This window comes from Protomyctophum parallelum (assembly GCF_964188405.1).
Source record: "Protomyctophum parallelum genome assembly, chromosome: 9".
NCBI classification, from domain to species: Eukaryota; Metazoa; Chordata; class Actinopteri; order Myctophiformes; family Myctophidae; genus Protomyctophum; species Protomyctophum parallelum.
In genome coordinates, this window is record NC_139706.1 from 17,747,285 (window position 1) to 17,764,680 (window position 17,396).

The window sequence follows — 17,396 nt, forward strand, 5'->3', positions numbered from 1 at the left end:
TAGCTAAAGACAAGTATAACATAACATAGACCCTTCGCTTCATAGCGATTGTCCTATAATGCTGCTTTAGCAACTGTTGCCATCCGCCGGCCATCGCGTTAGACAAGCATGCCATGGGCACATATCACGATGATGGGAGTCAACGTATAAAACTAGCCCAACAGCTCCCTTCTCTTCACTGAACTACCCCTCCTTGCCCCGTGAACGAACGCTCCTTCTCCCTCCAACCGTCTACACAAACAGATCGTCCGTCCGTCCGTCCGACCGACCGACAGCCGCTCATTAGCCTGCCGTAATGACAATGGACGCACACTTCAGACTGATGGTGATGGTGATGGTGATGATGCCCAGAAGAATGAAGAGTCCAGGCCAAGTTCCAGCCCCTGCCAGCGCGTCTCTCTAAGTGGATGCTAAATCACAATTCTCCGGGCTGAAACCCCTTTTGGCGCAGCCAAGCCAAGCCCAGCCCTCCTCTCTCTCTCTCTCTCTCTCTCTCTCTCTCTCTCTCTCCGCTTCCCATTCGTCAAACAACGGAACGAGCCGGAGACCTTCTTCCTGTGTTGCGCGCGCTTGGGATTGGATGAGCGATGGGCCCGGAGGTATAATAGCCGCGGCGACGCATGCACTGATGCACCTCCCCCATTCATTCTCATTTTTAGAGTGCATGACGAGCAACCGCAAATCCCTCAAGTCTAGCCCCAAAAATATTATGGCAGGGACAGTGAAACTGGAGGAGGAGCGGAATAGAGATGTAAGAGAGAGAGAGAGAGAGAGAGGGGGGGAAATAGACAGGAAAATGTATTCCTATAAAGGAAACGGAAAAGAGTGGGGCGGAGAATTGGAAGTACATGTCCGGGGGGGAAAAGGGGGGTGGAGGTATAGGTGGAATAAAAGGAGAAAGGAGACTTGATTGCATGTTCAAATATTATAGGGAGACAGCCTGGGATATTGTCACTATAGCAAAAGAAGAAAGAGAGAGGAAAAGAGCTTCAGATAAGAGGTAAAAACATCAGCATTAAGCCATTCTGAACGGGAACCCCTGTTGGTGTTTTAAGCATTATGTTATACTTTAGCTATTGAAAAATAGCAGATTGACAAGTTCGTATAGGAACTATACGAACTTGTAGGTCTGCTATTTTGGAAAAACCGTGAAAATGTGGCGCAAACCTTTTGAATATTCTCTCAGAGCGAACGTTTTTAACTCAAATCTTTGCTTCCGGGCTATAGGTCCCTGGAACAACATATTTTCAGATGGGGGGGGGGGGGTCGGAGGCCAATTTCATATATTTTTGGGGGGGTCCTCCTTGACATGCAGATGAGGTTTTTTCAGAAAACATGTCAGGATTTAGAAGACATTTTGTAGAATCGTTCCCAGGTCAAAATGTGTTAAGCGAGGAACAGTAAACGGTGACGCTGCGGCTGACTTGTTTGTCCTTTGAGCACTCTGGCTCTCCTTGTCTCTATAGCCCCTCTCTGCCTTCATATCCCACAAACCCCCAGGCCCCCCCCCCCCTGCGCCCACCCGGGCCCTGCACAAACCCACAAACCGCAATCTAAATTCTAAACATTGGCTTTATCTATCCGCCAATAAAGGGCCCATGAAATTGATTTAATGCCGCAGAGGCTTTCCTAGGGAGGTCTCTGAAGGCGCCGGTGAGGCGCTGCATGGCCTCATCTATTCATTAACCTCCACTAATCCTCACACTGACTGTGTTCAACGCGCTCGGAAACTTTCGCCTGATGAAAGAAAACTCTCCGAGTGCACACAGCCGAGGCCTCGCGGTGACTATAGTGGGCATGAGAGAGAGGGAGAGAAAGATAATGGCGTGATGAATGCAACACTATAGGTCGCTTAACCGTGTTATTTAAGTAGAGCGTGCAGGCAGTCTGAAACAAACTAAAGATAGAGTCAGTCTTCTGCTTGTTGTGGTGTGATCTCCACGCAGTATAGTGAACTGCACATAGCTTATGAAATGAACCCAGTCTTGCCGTATGTGTGGCAGGGCAAACGAGGACAATATTCACAATAAAGTTAAAGGTATATTCAGTGGTTTCACTTAATTCAAATATCACTGTTTTTTGTTGTTGTTGATAATCCTCCCGACTATATAGAGTGTGCTGACCATATAAGGAGTTCCTCCCTGTCCCTCAGTTAACTAACCCCTGGGGTAAAAAAAAAAAAACCCTGTAGGTTTCGTTTTTGGCTATGTAGGTGGCCCAACCGTCATCCAATCAGCATAGAGAGGGGCCTTCCGCCAATCATGATCGAGTGGGGGCGGGCCTTGGTGTGTGTGCTGTTGGCCTGTTGCGTGCCCCCCCACTGTAGTGCGTGCATGTGCACATCTTGTTACCGGGGCGGACTTGTGTTAGTTGTGTTATCAACTTCATATAGATATATAGACTGGCTGGGTTAACATAATGTATATAGGCCTATTCTATCGATGAATACAGTCCAAGCATTTATTGCGAACGCAGTGAGCCACTTAGTATGACAGCAAGGGCTGAATGTCTGTGTGTCACGCTGTTACACCACCCACCCGCCACCAGAGGGCGCAGCTAGACAGCAAGGGCTGACGCAGCTAGACAGCAAGGGCTGAATGTCTGTGTGTCCCGCTGTTACACCACCCGCCGCTGCTTAACAACGACACTGTCTGTAACTAGGCTATGTGTACTAGTGTGTGCATATGGGCTAACGTTAGCTAAGCAGTCACAGTCCTGTTTACTGCTGCTCAACAACGACACACCAGAGGGCGCAGCTAGACAGCAAGGGCTGAATGTCTGTGTGTCCCGCTGTTACACCACCCGCCGCTGCTTAACAACGACACTGAATGTCTGTGTGTCCCGCTGTTACACCACCCGCCGCTGCTTAACAACGACACTGTCTGTAACTTGCTCACTAATTTCACAGTACCACACACTTCTCACTAATTCGTAATTTATTCTAATTGTTATTGCAATTTACGATCTGCGTTCGCTTCCCGCGTTCTCGCGTCTTACTTGTGTAGTACATAATGTCCAGTTATTCCTTTATTCCTTTTATTATGATACAAAAAAAGAATTGAGACATTTCCATCGTCTTAATAGTCATTAGTTCGCGGCTTCTTCAGATTCTAATCTTCTAAATCTTCTAAAAACCTCTGTTTCTATATCAGTGGTGCTCAAACTATTTCATGTCAAGGACACACGTTTTTTGTTTGTTTGTTCCAGGGATACCCCCCCCCAGAAGCAAAGTTATGAGTTTAAAAAAACGCTTGCTGTGAAAGAATAATACATTGCACACATTTTCACGACTTAAAAATAGCAGATCTATCTGCTATTTTACAACAGCTAAAGTTTTAAATAATGGTTAAAGTTAGGCATGTAACGATTCACTCAACTCACGATACGTTTCGTATCAAGATAGGAGGTTTTTCATGATATTTTAAACAAAAAAATATTTTCCAGATTTTTTTTTTTTTTTAATTTTATATAATTCCCACAGTTTTTTTATTTAACTACATTGCAAAAGAAGTAGCATTACTTTTGACAGTGCAGAAACACAATTGCCTTCCTTGATGAGCATTAACGACCATCATCACCTGGGCACAGTCACAGACACACACAGCTCCCCTCTACAGTGCTCTACTACTCCAAAAACACTTGAATATGATGGAATATGACTAAAGCTCACATTTCACATCACACACCATAATTCACTAGTCCCCCTAGAAAAAAAGAAAAAGAAAAAAAAAACATTATTTTTCAATAAATTGATTCATAATCCTCGGGATTAATATTGATATATATCGAAATACGATATATCGTTACATGCCTAGTTAAAGTCATTAAACGCTAAGGTGTTCCCATATGCATATACACTGACACGAAAACGCGTATTCAGGGCGGAGTCACCACCCCCAGGGTAAGTTGTGATTTGCTCTCGTTCACTGCAATGCAATTTGTGGCATTTCCAAAACAATATTGCGCAGAATAGCGATTATCAAACGTATTTGCAATGCCATACGTTGAAAGATCTGTTGCCCGTGCACAAGGCATGTTACCTCCGCAAGTTAGATATTATCGGCATAGATGTTTGTCCGTATGTGATTAAGGATTGGAAAAAGTTGCATTGGCAGCCATAGAAAATTCTGCCCAGGGTAAAAAACCGGATGTGGCGTTTTTGGGCGTTCCTGTCTTGTTTCGTGTCAGTGTATGGGACATCCATCAGCCCAGCCATAGCCTGTTCAAACCACTTCCGCGCCCACGGCCGGGCAAACGTAACCTGACGCTGCCAGATGAGGGCAGTATTGGGTAACCATTTATCCCAACACAGCATTCATCTGGGATCTCTCAGACAGTTGAGCTGACAAAAATCCGTTCCGTACCGGACCAATCAGCGTGAGCTAAGGGCGGGACATGGGCGAAACCGGATGTGAAGCTATATAGACACGTCAATATGATTGGTTGTGTTTGCACGCCCACACGGTGATAGACAGACGGTCCCATCCAATCATCTACCAAGTATCTTGAAAAAAAGGAACAGCCCCGTCATCGAATTTGCTTCCGCGATCCCAGATCCCAATAAGCTGTGAAACAAATTTGTGTAGCAAGCTTCTTGGATCTGGCAGCGTCAGGTTAGGGCAAACGCTACATGAGCATCAAGAGCAGCACCTCCAGACTCTGGAACAGTTTCTACTTGTCAACAATTAGACTGCTGAACAAGAACTAGGACTGGTCTGAATTGGTCTCCTTTAGTAGAGACTACTTTATACATACACATACACAGGCTACATCACTTTATTTATTTATTTTTTATATATGCATACATATTATTGTACCATGTAGTTTAGTCATGTACTATGCACTTTCTTTCTTTTTAACTGCAATGATGAGCCTGCACAAACAATAATTTCACCCATGTTACTTGTAATGTGATGTGACAATAAAGTTTGATTCTGATTCTGATTCTGATGCTGCCCCAGTCTTCCCGCCGTACCTGGGAACTGTGGAAAGTGCATGATGGGCAAAGAGTTCTGACGGCTGAGGCCACCTTCAGGACTCTGATTATAAGACAGATGACCCCCATTTTTCAAGAATCATTTGTGGAAAGATATCGTTGAATGTCAAATAGTCTATAGTCCCCAATTATAATACCACCCGTGTTTTAGCATATTTATATATAGGCCAATATAGGGTACTTGGATCACGACAAAATTCCCAATATATAATCCATGCCGAAAATAGATTTTTCCACCATTTAGCATTTTCTTCAAAACACACTTTATTTCTACTATGGATTTTGTCCAAAACTCACACATAGTTACTGCATTCCTTATGGTTTGGATACATTAGGCTTCCTATTGCAGGGTGAGGCTTATTTAGCAAAAAAATAAAATGTTACAAATGTGTATTATTTAGCATAAAATGACCAACTTTGATGTTGAATTGAGTACAATGGACCACAATGGAAACAAGCTCTTAGGGGTTTTTTTTTTTAGTGGTGCAACCACTCCAAGGAACAGCAATGTCCGTGTTCACCTATGTGTCCACCTATGTGTCTGTGTGATGTTAATGAGCATGAGAATGATTACCAGTAGGGGCGCTGTTGTGCCAGAAACAGAGAGAGAGAGACAGTGCTGCACTGTTGCCTGCTAATGAGAGAGAGAGGGGAGGGGGGGGGGGAGTTGCACCACTCAGTTCACACGGGTGTGATTTTTTTTAAACTGTCCTGCTGTAATGTGTTCAGACTTGTTAATAAAGTATTCAATGAATCAATCAAAAACCGCATTGTCCCGCAGTCCACCCAGCATTTGAGTCACCCTGCAGAAAATGCAGAGCCAGAATCCATTTCACTTCGACCTATGAGGGAGGGCACCACAAAGGTGACACAAATGTCACCTTTCTAATTGGGTACACGTGATCTCGGGAGCCGTGTGACAATTAGCATGACACGGCTTTTTTTGATATTCTAATGATTAGAATATCCAAAAAAGCCGTCTAATCTAATCTACTACTAGGGCCTTTCTACCGTTCTAATATATGAGCAGGAAATGATGTACAGTGTGGGTAATATGCGATATAATAGATCGCATTGATTGGAGGGGGGATCCGATTGTTAACGGATGATGTAAGACAGATATAATGTCACAGACAGACAGACGGACGGACGGACGGACGGACGGACGGACGGACGGCACGGGACGGGACGGGGGTCATTGCGCTGCCTGTCGCAGTGTAAATGTTGTAGCCTACTCTCCAAACACACAAGTCCCAGACAGTGCCCGTCTGGGACTCGAAAAAAACCCCTGTTGTATTTGTCGAAGGACGAAGGAGGTGGTGGAGGAGAGGAGTGTGTCACCCGTGCGTAGTTAAAAGGCATGTCGAGTTGACGTTCGAGCAGTTTAATTTAAACGTAATACTTTAGCATGGCTTTGTAGATTGCGGTGGTGGTTATAGGTATATAGAAAGAAGCAGGTGAGAAGTGGTATAGGCGACCGCGTTGAGCCGGTGCGTCAAGGCCCGGGGCGTGTTGCACGGCAAACTGTGACCCATGCGTTAATCTGTGTCCCTCCCAACATGCATTTCACTTTGTGACGCGTGATCTTCGGGAAGATGGCGGGTGCTATAGGAGTTGTTGGTTGTCGAAAGTGAAGTAAATTCAAATAGTGGACGCAAATGGTTTGTGCCTGCAGCGAGCAGTGCACGTTGAGGCTGGAGGACAGGGGTTTATTGCGGCGTTGTTGGATGGGCCCCAAAGCGAGCATGCTCTGTGCTAAGGAAGGTCTTAGACACGAGCGTCCACGTGTTTTGCGACAGGCGACAGCTTTCCTTAAATTTAGAATAGATTAGAATAGATATTCTGTTTTGCCCGTAATTCGTTCCTATACACACTTTGTGAGAGAGGAGCTATATATACGTACAGCATTACAACATAGTTAAACTTGATCAGTTTAACTATACACAAGGGGCTGGAGATGCTTGTGCTCGTGGTGGTTGAGAGCGACGGAAGAAGAAAAGTATATGGAAAAGGGCCCTGCGTGTAAATGTATATCTCAGCAGGTGGTTGGCTCTCAGCACACCGACTGCTCTCTGTATACAGTCTGAAACAATCCAGCCCCACTCCACACCCCCCGCAACACACACACGCACACACACGTACGCGCACGCACACGCACACGCACACACACACACACACACACACACACACACACACACACACACACACACACACACACACACACACACTGAGCGTCACTGCAGGTGGGGTAATGACCTCATTACGAAGCCCCACAGCATGTCCCTCTTAACCTGTTCGACCCCTTAACACAGTGCCTTGGGGCGCTGTATTCACACCCACTTACCTCCCTCCAGCTCTCCCCCCCCCCCCCCACCCCCCAACGCCTTTTGCTGATCTCTCCTCTCCTCCTCACTCTCCCTTTTCCATGCCTCATTTCCGAGCACCTTCCCCCCCCCCCCCCCCTCTTCCCCCCCTCCTCTTCTCACCCTGCCCCCATCCCTCCTCCTCCTCCTCCGCAAACTCTCTTTATCCTCGGTCCACAGCAAGGGCAACAAGAGTACAGTACAGTGCAACAGTGATTCGCCTCTCTTAACCCATTTTGATCTGGGAACGATTCTACAAAAGGTCTTATCTACATCCTGACGGTTTTCTGAAAAAGCTATGTTTCTATGTGTCAGTTCTATTTTTCAAAAATAGCAGACCTAGAAGCTCGTAGCGCGCCACTCGGTGGCGCACTACGAGCTTGTAGATCTGCTATTTTTAAATAGCTAATCGGTTAACCCATTTTTAACCCATTTTGATCTGGGAACGATTCTACAAAAATGTCTTCTAAAATCCTGACGGTTTTAAAAACCTCATGTTTCTATGTGTCAGTGGTTCTCAAACATTTTCATGTCAAGGACCCCCAAGATTATATGTAATATGCCGCCGACCCCCTCATCTGAAAATATGTTGTTCCAGGGACGACCTCCCCAGAAGCAAAGATTTGAGTTAAAAACTTTGGCTCTGAAAGAATATATATTCAATGATTTGCGCCACATATTCACGACTTTTCAAAAATAGCAGATCTACAAGCTCGTATAGCGTAGCTTGTAGATCTGCTATTTTCAATGGCTAAAGTATAACAATGCTTAAAACACCAAAAGGGTTTCCCGCCCAAAATGGGTTAAATAAAGGCCTACTTATTATATCTTATCTTAGCTTAGCTCGGCTTAGCTTTTTTTCCCTCTTTCCTATAAGTTATTTTTAATTATTTCATAAGAATAAGAATGAAGAAAATCCCCAGCTTTTTAGCTCAAGTTTGGAAACCACTGGCTCCGCCTGTTCATTTGAAACATTCATTGAATAAATTCATTCATTCATTCATTCATTCATTCAACCTTTACTTAAACCTTGGGATCACATTGACAGAGTTACAGAGTTACAACAAAACTCATTTTGTTTTAGAGACAATTTGCAGTTCAATGCGATAATGATTCAAAATCGAGCTGTGAAATTGCTCGATTCATGGCAAGTGTTTTGCTGTTTGTTCCATGAGGTTTACCCAGGGCAAAACGATGCAACACAAAGTCAAGCGATACAATACGATATTTGCTGTTTACATACTATATCGTGACACCCCTGATTAGCACCAAATAAGAGGTTATTGGAGGTCTCTTGTCTCTGTTTAGTATGATATAAGAAGGAAAGAAAGAGTGTGAGTACAACTCCTATGGCAGTATGACGGTATGACGGTTCTAATTACATCATGACATCTCTTTTATCACAGTGCAACCATCTGTCGGTTCCACCTCTGCTATGTGTAGGCAAACCCTCTCTGTCCATCCACAGCCAGAGACAAAATGTGTTTAATTAAGCCTGAGCTGCAAGTCTATGATTATATTGAAATATCGTACTAAAACCTTTCTAGCTTCAACTGAGTATACAGACAGTCTCTTCAAATGCCACATTTCTGATTCACATGTGGCATTGTACAGTACACATCCACTGCCAGAGATGGGCAGCATTTTCTGTATTTTTCAAATACATTTTCTGTATTTTTCAAATACAGAACATACGTATTTCAAATACATGTATTTCAAATACTGCCCGTCTCTGTGACCAGACCACCACACGTCCGTCCTCCTTCCTGGACTAAGTCGTCCGGCAGAATTGTAAAGTAAATGTGCCTGACCGTGCATGTGGTCACCGAGTCATCCAGTGACAAAACACGGATCTGTACCACTAATCGTTTGTGATTGGACCTGGACCTGCCCACTGCCCAGTAAATACCCTCCATAAATCACCTCAGCCCCCTCAACACCTCACCTCCTCCTCCCTCCTGGCCCACCCACACCCTTCGCTCCACTGGGGCTGGAACTGCCTCTCCATCGCTGCCTGGAGACCCAAATTACCCCCCTGATTGATTAAGCTCCAAAGCATAAACCCAGACGGCCAGCAACGACTCGCTCTTCTGGCTTTCACCCCCCTCCCCGCCCCGCGCCCCCCCCCCCACCCCCTTGTTCCCTCCTTTCCTCACTCCTCTTTCCTTTTCTGCAGGCTAGTTAAGCGACTTTGAGGTGGGGACGGGGGGACGGAAAACGCACGCAAACGCTGGCCAAGTTTCCATCTTGGCCAGCTGCGAGTGGCAAGCATTCAGGCCCCTGCAATGCGTTCCACGCTGAACCCTTGTCAGCCGTCACTGTTTTTTCTGACAAGCCGGCTGGTCTTTTCTTGCAGATTTCATAATTGCCTTGCACATGTTCTTCTCCTATATACACTGTATGTATGCGCACACAATGCATGATTGTTTCGCCTTTGTTAGGGGGGAGATGGTGTTCGCTAATCCAGTGTTTTGCATTCAAATCCCTCTCCAAATGCCGGAGACTTGCGCTGGTGCACATGCATTGCACACACGCGCACATACACATACACGCGCACGCACGCACAAATGCACGCATGCACGCATGCATGCATGCACGCACGCACGCACGCACGCACGCACGCACGCACGCACGCACGCACGCACGCACGCACACTTGCACACGCACACCTGTCCACACCGTAGTATGAGTCCTTCAAATGAAGTACACAGTGACACACACACACACACACACACACTTCGTGCACACAGACATGCATTCCATGATTCAGTCGATGGCTATTTATTGTATAGGACGTGTGCAGACACACACACACACACACACAGAAACACAGACACACACACACACGCACACACACACACACGACACACACACACACACACAACACGACACGACACGACACGACACACGTACAATTTACAATTTACAATGTAGGCATTTAGCAGACGCTCTTAATCTAGAGCGACTTACATTAAGCAAGAACAAAAAGCATGGGAATACATCACAAAAAAGCATTTATCATGAAACATGCGTAAGCTAAGAAAGTAACAGTGGAATATCTATATTATGAGACTATACATATAAACTATATATATATATATACTACTATGCTATACATATGTACTATGGCGTGCTATGACTATATACAATTCAATTATGCTGTCTACATAACATGCTATAAGTCTGTATCAAATGCTATCTAAGTCTACAGAAATGCTATCTAAGGGGGTGGGGTATGCTATGGGCCATGATGGAGTCTGAGTTTTCAGACTACGGCGGAAGATTGGGAGTGATGCTGCAGTTCTGATTGCAATGGGAAGTGCATTCCACAGTTTTGGAGCCAGAAGGGAGAAGAGTTTGTGACGTGTGGAGCGTTGTCCCGGCGTTTCTAGTGAGGGTACTTCCAGCTTCCCTGCGTTGGCTGATCTGAGTGCGCGGGAGGGTTTGTAGGGTTCAATCATACTTGCAAGATATGGGGGATATGAGCCATACCTTTGGTTGCTTTGAATGCCAGCATCAGAGTTTTGTATTCTGTGCGGGCAGCGACCGGGAGCCAGTGGAGGGAGCGGAGCAGGGGGGAGACATGTGAGAATTTTGGCTTGTTGAAGACCAAGCGAGCTGCGGCATTTTGGATCAGCTGGAGAGGCTTAAGTGCACATGCTGGTAGGCCAGTAAGGAGGGAGTTACAATAGTCGAGTTTTGACAAGACTGTTGTCTGGATTAGGAGCTGGGCTGATTCCTGGGTGAGGAACGGTCTAATTCGTCGTATGTTATAGAGTGTGAACCTACAGGATCGAGTGACAGCTGTGATGTGAGCTTTGAACGAGAGCTGACTGTCCAGGACAACACCGAAAACAAATCCCTCTCCAAATGCCGGAGACTTGCGCTGGTGCACATGCATTGCACACACGCGCACATACACATACACGCGCACGCACGCACGAATGCACCGAGACACGTATATACTAACATGGCCTCCTCCGCTCTCTCTGTTTCTTTTGTCACATCCCAGGGTTCCCGGCGACTGCGTATGGACCCGTGGCGGCGGCGGCGGTAGCGGCGGCGCGTGGCTCAGGTAGGGGCGGGGCCCGTGGTGGAAGAGGGAGCGGCTACACGGTGTATATGGGCAGAGACACGGTGCCCAGCTACACGGTGTATATGGGCAGAGACACGGTGCCCAGCTACACGGTGTATATGGGCAGAGACACGGTGCCCAGCTACACGGTGTATATGGGCAGAGACACGGTGCCCAGCTACACGGTGTATATGGGCAGAGACACGGTGCCCAGCTACACGGTGTATATGGGCAGAGCGCGGGGGGGCAGGTTAAAACGCTCTGTCGGTATTCTGTGTGGCCTGACGCTCTCTCTCTCCATCGCTGTTTCACACAACTACTACGTATACTACTGACTCGTTCCTCCTCAGCCTTAAATACTCACCTCCCCTCCCCCTACTGAACACACACACACACACACACACACACACACACACACACACACACACACACACACACACACACACACACACACTCTAAAGTGCCAAGAGAAAGGGGCGATGTGAGAGTTTTGCTTTTTCTCTTCTCACTTTGGCAACAACAGACAACAGGGCGTGGCTGGCTAAGCAAGGCGTCTGTAGATATAGCGTCTGTGGAGGAGAGCTATTGTACCTGCCAGCTCTCTGTATGCAGTATAGCTTATTTCACATTTTTTATTTAACTACATTGCAAAAGTAGCATTACTTTTCATGTGCAATTACTTAATGTGTATGTGCAACAACTGTAAACAAGCTTTCTTGTTTAAACCTAGCTCGAGTTAACATTTCTTCTTTTCTTTGATGGCATCTTAGGATAGATGTAGACTTATTTGACAGTGCAGAAACATCTTAGGATAGATGTAGACCTATTTGACAGTGCAGAAACATCTTAGGATAGATGTAGACCTATTTGACAGTGCAGAAACATCTTAGGATAGATGTAGACCTATTTGACAGTGCAGAAACATCTTAGGATAGATGTAGACCTATTTGACAGTGCAGAAACATCTTAGGATAGATGTAGACCTATTTGACAGTGCAGAAACATCTTAGGATAGATGTAGACCTATTTGACAGTGCAGAAACAGCTTAGGATAGATGTAGACCTATTTGACAGTGCAGAAACATCTTAGGATAGATGTAGACCTATTTGACAGTGCAGAAACATCTTAGGATAGATGTAGACCTATTTGACAGTGCAGAAACATCTTAGGATAGATGTAGACCTATTTGACAGTGCAGAAACATCTTAGGATATATGTAGACCTATTTGACAGTGCAGAAACATCTTAGGATAGATGTAGACCTATTTGACAGTGCAGAAACATCTTAGGATAGATGTAGACCTATTTGACAGTGCAGAAACATCTTAGGATAGATGTAGACCTATTTGACAGTGCAGAAACATCTTAGGATAGATGTAGACCTATTTGACAGTGCAGAAACAGCTTAGGATAGATGTAGACCTATTTGACAGTGCAGAAACATCTTAGGATAGATGTAGACCTATTTGACAGTGCAGAAACATCTTAGGATAGATGTAGACCTATTTGACAGTGCAGAAACATCTTAGGATAGATGTAGACCTATTTGACAGTGCAGAAACATCTTAGGATAGATGTAGACCTATTTGACAGTGCAGAAACATAATTGCCTTCCTTGATGTATTAATGAGCATCAATCACCATCACCTGGGCACAGTCACAGACACACACAGCTGCGCTCTGCAGGCTTCTACTACTGAAAGGGACTGCATGGAATCTGTCTCATTTCTCTCCAAAAGCACGTGAATATGATGGAATATGATTACAGCTCACATTTCATATCATACACTAGCCCCCTTGAAAATCTAATTTTTAACTTCTTAAAACCCATATATATGTTTTTAACCAGAGTCCCACTGTGTAGCGGACGGAGCTGACTAATGGGGTTTGGACATTCTTTATTCTTGTCTCAATGTATAGAATTATAGGACCAAAAAATACAACATATCAATGATCATAAATCAATGCAACCATCCACAAACGTCATAAAATCTCTAATAGCACAATACATTAGTCCACAAAACCCATTGCACTTAACTTACACAATCCATAATCCTTATTAGAAAAGATAACAAGTAACAACCAAAATAAGCATCACAATGAAACCCAACAATTCAGTTTCAGTTTCAGTTTCAGTGAAGTTTGTTCCAAGTTACTTTGGCCATCTGTCTGTCCTTTCCTTAAGCTTCGTCCGTCAGTCCGTGGTCCAGTTGATTTGAACCCCAAGCCCACCTGAACCGGGCCCCAATGCGTAGATCTATTCCACGTCCGAGCATAGACATGGTAACCCTGGTAGCCTGATTGGCCTACCGACACTGCCCGTCTTGCCTGTCCTCCTCCGAGATGCAAGGGTGCTCCGTGGTGGTACAAGAGTACAAGAGAATGGCAACGCGCGACAGTAACTTGTAACTTTAATTTTCGTAGAAGAGGCAAACTAATATTTTCTGTGCCGATTGAATAATTGATTGAACACTTTGATTTGGCTGTGTTCTAGATTAAAGTGTATAGTAAACTAATACTATTATACTAAAAAAGATAAAGATCAAGGGAAAGGAGACCTTTTTGCAGTATACAATAATGTTTCAAGTTTTCACATGTATACAAATAAACAGGCCAACGGCATGAACAATATTAGTTTGCCTCTTCTACAAAACATAAAAGTTACTGTCGCGCGTGCCAAGCTGTCATTCTCTTGTATTATATCGTACTTGTATTATTTATTTAATTCCCACAACGGAGTAACCTCGCGGCAGACCATCCAGCATGTATCTCCCACCTCGGAGGAAACTCTGGTAAGGCTGGCAGTGTCGGTATAGGCCAATCAGAGGCAAGGCAGCTGACAGCTGTGATTAAGGTCTTGTCCTTTCGACTGGCGTTACCATGTCTATGCTCGGACGTAGAAAAGATACGTATACGCGGTCTCAATCAACTCATTCCCAGCAGCTGGCACAATTCTATATATTAAGGGACTTCCTGTGTCTGTCATGAACACTGTGAAATATACATTTCACTCCTTTTTACCCTCTACTGTGTACATGAAATCTCTTCAATGGTCAATTGTTATCAAACGATTAATGCAACGATTTTGGAAACCGACGACTCGCTCAAATTGGCTTCCACTTCCTCCGTTTTTCTCTAGTTGGCTGCATTGATTCGGCTGCCCGATAGCTTAATCAATCACGCAGGACTCAGTCCCGCCGCCGCTGCTGCCACCACAGCAATACATAGCTAAACGAAACACCGGGAGAAAAACAGGCAGCGAAGCCTCAATTGACAGGCGGCATTTTGGCTGGGAGGAGAAGAGATGATGTCCAGGTCTAATTGGCTTGTCAGAGAGCCCGTGGCCCCTAGGAGGTATAGAGGGAACGCCTCCCGGCACACACCATGACAGCTGGCGGGTGGGCGGGTGGGTGGCTTGGACGGGTCACGCGCGCGAGGGAGCATGCGACGTGGTTACGGAATTGTGTGACATTTAACCCATTTAGGCCTGACGTCGAAATAAAAAAAAATGTCACTGGACAGTTTTCTGAAATTCCAATGTTTCTGCTCAATATTTCAGGACCCCAAAAATGATATATAATTGGCCTCCAACCCCCATCTGAAAATGTGTTGTTCTAGGGACCCCCAGAAGCAAAGATTTGAGTTAAAAAACGTTGGTTCTGAAAAAAAATATATTCCAAATTTTAAGCCACATTTTCACGATTTTTCAAAAATAGCAGACCTACAAGCTTGTAGCGCGCCACTCGGTGGCGCGCTACGAGCTTGTAGATCTGCTATTCAATCTGCTATTCAATAGCTAAATTATAACATAATGTTTAAAAATCCCAAAAGGGGTTCACGGACCAGAATGGGTTAAACGCTGACTTGTCATGCCTTATAGCCGTTGGTACAGGCTGCAGACAGACAGACAGACAGACAGACAGACAGACAGACAGACAGACAGACACACACAATGTGGCTCAGCCTCAGGTGTGTTCAGCATATAGATGCACGCACCAACACAACGTGCACACACTGCACACGCACCAACACAACGTGCACACACTGCACACGCACCAACACAACGTGCGCACACTGCACACGCACCAACACAACGTGCACACACTGCACACGCACCAACACAACGTGCACACACTGCACACGCACCAACACAACGTGCACACCGCACACCCTGCCATGTGGTCATCGTCACGGCGTACACCAGTCGAAAGGACAAGACCTTAATCACAGCTGTCAGCTGAGTTCATGATCACATTATTGTCCTACGTCTACATAGCGGGAACACACACACACACACACACAGCGCCCGCGTCACTGTGCAAGGTCCTCCAGAACGTTTATCAAGGAAAGAGAGACTGGAAATCCATACAAATCCATTAGATACAGTACATCTCTTAACGTATTTCTTAAAATATACTGTATGAATTACTCATTTATTATTATCTCTCTGCTGTCGGGGGGGGGGGGGGACGACCTCATAACTCAAAAGTGTTCATTTTTCAGGAAATGAATAATATGAAACTTTCAGGAAATTAAGAAAACAAAATGCAGCCTCATCAAAGTTGGTGTTGTAACTTAGTTTATATATTGTCAATTATTACTTCCATGAGAGGTGGGAGAGGTGGTGGAGTTAGTTTCTTTAGCAGACATTTTGAGGGTCCAATGGAGTTAAGAGGTTTTGTCCAAAGCACTTTTTTTTGCTACTTTCCATTGGTTAAATATTTTTGAAACAACACACAGACGTAGAGGGTGTTCAATAGCACTGATTTATGAAACAACACACAGACGTAGAGGGTGTTCAATAGCACTGATTCATGAAACAACACACAGACGTAGAGGGTGTTCAATACTGATTTATGAAACAACACACAGTCGTAGAGGTGTGTTCATAGCACTGATTTATGAAACAACACACAGACGTAGAAGGGTGTTCAATAGCACTGATTTATGAAACAACACACAGACGTAGAGGGTGTTCAATAGCACTGATTTATGAAACAAAACACACAGACGTAGAGGGTGTTCAATAGCACTGATTTATGAAACAACACACAGACGTAGAGGGTGTTCAATAGCACTGATTTATGAAACAACACCCGACGTAAGAGGGTGTTCAATAGCACTGATTTATGAAACAACACACAGACGTAGAGGGTGTTCAATAGCACTGATTTATGAAACAACACACAGACGTAGAGGGTGTTCAATAGCACTGATTTATGAAACAACACACAGACGTAGAGGGTGTTCAATAGCACTGATTTATGAAACAACACACAGACGTAGAGGGTGTTCAATAGCACTGATTTATGAAACAACACACAGACATAGAGGGTGTTCAATAGCACTGATTCATGAAACAACACACAGACGTAGAGGTGTTCAATAGCACTGATTTATGAAACAACACACAGACGTAGAGGGTGTTCAATAGCACTGATTTATGAAACAACACACAGACGTAGAGGTGTTCAATAGCACTGATTTATGAAACAACACACAGACGTAGAGGGTGTTCAATAGCACTGATTTATGAAACAACACACAGACGTAGAGGGTGTTCAATAGCACTGATTTATGAAACAACACACAGACGTATAGAGGGTGTTCAATAGCACTGATTTATGAAACAACACAGACGTAGAGGGTGTTCAATAGCACTGATTTATGAAACAACACACAGACGTAGAGGGTGTTCAATAGCACTGATTTATGAAACAACACACAGACGTAGAGGGTGTTCAATAGCACTGATTTATGAAACAACACACAGACGTAGAGGGTGTTCAATAGCACTGATTTATGAAACAACACACAGACGTACACTGTAAATCCCTGGAACATGTGACGCGTTTAAACCTAAACACCATGTGTGTAATAATAAAATGCCAAGTGTTTATTAATGGTCATAAAATACAGTAGAACACGAGTTCACTCAAACACCTCACGAGAACACCTAGT

The 17,396-nt window shown here is 44.8% G+C and overlaps 1 protein-coding gene across 1 annotated transcript in view; it reads left to right on the plus strand.

Annotated features, from left to right (window-relative positions):
* The first annotated feature begins 11,367 nt into the window (after nt 1-11,367).
* Nucleotides 11,368-17,396, plus strand: part of LOC310864710 (uncharacterized protein) — a 48,052-nt gene continuing 42,023 nt past the window's right edge. The window contains exon 1 of the mRNA XM_083773417.1: nt 11,368-11,434. The gene's annotated coding sequence lies outside the window, so the exon portion shown is untranslated. The remainder of the gene's footprint in view (nt 11,435-17,396) is intronic.